The sequence below is a fragment of the Aethalodelphis obliquidens genome, unplaced genomic scaffold (genome assembly GCF_003676395.1).
Source record: "Aethalodelphis obliquidens isolate GAN/ISIS:26980383/991018 unplaced genomic scaffold, ASM367639v1 scaffold3, whole genome shotgun sequence".
Lineage (NCBI taxonomy): Eukaryota > Metazoa > Chordata > Mammalia > Artiodactyla > Delphinidae > Aethalodelphis > Aethalodelphis obliquidens.
The window spans coordinates 82,161,322-82,164,148 of NW_020837947.1; positions in this window are offsets into that span (position 1 = coordinate 82,161,322).

The following is a 2,827-nucleotide window of genomic DNA, read 5'->3' on the forward strand; positions in this document are numbered from 1 at the left end:
AAAAAAAAAAAAAAAACTACAATGAGATATCATCTAACACTGGTTAGAATGGCCATCATCAAAAAATCTATAAACAATAAATGCTGGAGAGGGTGTGGAGAAAAGGGAACCTTCCTGCACTCTTGGTGGGAATGTAAATTGATACAGCCACTATGGAGAACACTATGGAGGTTACTTAAAAATCCAAAAATAGAACTACCATATGACCCAGCAATCCCACTACTGGGTATATACCCTGAGAAAACCATATCAAAAAGAGTCATGTACCACAATGTTCACTGCAGCACTATTTACAATAGCCAGGACATGGAAGCAACCTAAATGTCCATCAACAGAAGAATGGATAAAGAAGATGTGGCACATATATACAATGGAATATTACTCAGCTATAAAAAGAAACAAAATTGAATTATTTGTAGTGAGGTGGTTGGACCTAGAGTCTGTCATACAGAGTGAAGTAAGTCTGAAAGAGAAAAACAAATACTGTATGCTAACACATATATATGGAATCTAAAAAAAAATTGGTCAGGAAAAACCTAGGGGCAAGATGGGAATAAAGATGCAGATCTACTAGAAAATGGATTTGAGGATATGGGGAGGGGGAAGGGCAAGCTGGGACAAAGTGAGAGACTGGCATGGACATATACACTACCAAATGTAAAATAGCTAGTGGGAAGCAGCCACATAGCACAGGGAGGTCATCTCAGTGCTTTGTGACCACCTAGAGGGGTGGGATAGGGAGGGTTGGAGGGAGAGAGACGCAAGAAGGAAAAGATATAGGGACATATGTGTATGTATAACTGATTCACTTTGTTATAAAGCAGAAACTAACACACTATTGTAAAGCAAGTATACTCCAATAAAGATGTTTAAAAAAAGTAAAGAAATGAAAAAGAAATGAAGCAAAGGATAGCAAATATCAATAAAACTAAAACCTGGTTCTTGGAGAAGATAAACAAAATTGATAAACCATTAGCCAGACTCATCAAGAAAATAAAGGAGAAGACTCAAATCAATAGAATTAGCAATGAAAAAGGAGCAGTAAAAACTGAAACCACAGAAATACAAAGGATCATGAGAGATTACTACAAGCGACTATATGCCAATAAAGTGGACAACCTGGAAGAAATGGACAAATTCTTAGAAATGCACAACCTTCCAAGACTGAACCAGGAAGAAATAGAAAATATGAACAGATCAATCACAAGCACTGAAATTGAGACTGTGTTTAAAAATCTTCCAACAAACAAAAGCCCAGGACCAGATGGCTTCACAGGCAAATTCTTTCAAACATTTAGAGAAGAGCTAACACCTATCCTTATCAAACTCTTCCAAAATATAGCAGAGGGAGGGACACTCCCAAACTCATTCTACGAGGCCACCATCACCCTGATACCAAAAACAGACAAAGATGTCACAAAGAAAGAAAACTACAGGCCAATGTCACTGATGAACATAGATACAAAATTCCTCAACAAAATAATAGCAAACAGAATCCAACAGCACATTAAAAGGATCATACACCATGATCAAGTGGGGTTTATCCCAGGAATGCAAGGATTCTTCAATATATGCAAATCAATCAATGTGATACACCATATTAACAAACTGAAGGAGAAAAAATATATGATCATCTCAATACATACAGAAAAAGCTTTTGACAAAATTAAACACTCCTTTAGAATAAAAACCCTCCAGAAAGTAGGCATAGAGGGAACTTACCTCAACATAATAAAAGCCATATATGAAAAACCCACAGCCAATATCATTCTCAATGGTGAAACACTGAAACCATATCCACTAGGATCAGGAACAAGACAAGGTTGCCCACTCTCACCACTCTTATTCAACATAGTCTTGGAAGCTTTATCCACTGCAATCAGAGAACAAAAAGAAATAAAAGGAATCCAAATCGGAAAAGAAGAAGTAAAGCTGTCACTGTTTGCAGGTGACATGATACTATACATAGAGAATCCTAAAGATGCTACCAGAAAACTACTAGAGGTAATCAATGAACTTGGTAAAGTAGCAGGATACAAAGTTAATGCACAGAAATCTCTTGCATTCCTATACACTAATGATGAGAAATCTGAAAGAGAAATTAGAGAAACACTCCCATTTACCACTGCAACAAAAAGAATATAATACCTAGGAATAAACCTACCTAAGGAGACAAAAGACCTGTATGTAGAAAATTATAAGAAACTGATGAAAGAAATTAAAGATGATACAAATAGATGGAGAGATATACCATGTTCTTGGATTGGAAGAATCAACATTGTGAAAATGATTATAGTACCCAAAGCAATCTACAGTTTCAATGCAATCCCTAACAAACTACCACTGGCATTTTTCACAGAACTAGAACAAAAAATTTCACAATTTGTATGGAAACACAAAAGACCCCGAATAGCCAAAGCAATCTTGAGAAGGAAAAACTGAGCTGGAGGAATCAGGCTCCTGGACTTCAGACTGTATTACAAAGCTACAGTAATGAAGACAGTATGGTGCTGGCACAAAAACAGAAATATAGATCAATGGAACAGGATAGAAAGCCCAGAGATAAACCCACGCACATATGGTCACCTTATCTTTGATAAAGGAGGCAGGAATATACAATGTAGAAAAGACAGCCTCTCCAATAAGTGGTGCTGGGAAAACTGGACAGCTACATGTAAAAGAATGAAATTAGAACACTCCTTAACACCATACACAAAAATAAACTCAAAATGGATTAAAGACCTAAATGTAAGTCCACACACTATAAAACTCTTAGAGGGAAACATAGGCAGAACACTCTATGACATAAATCACAGCAAGATCCTTT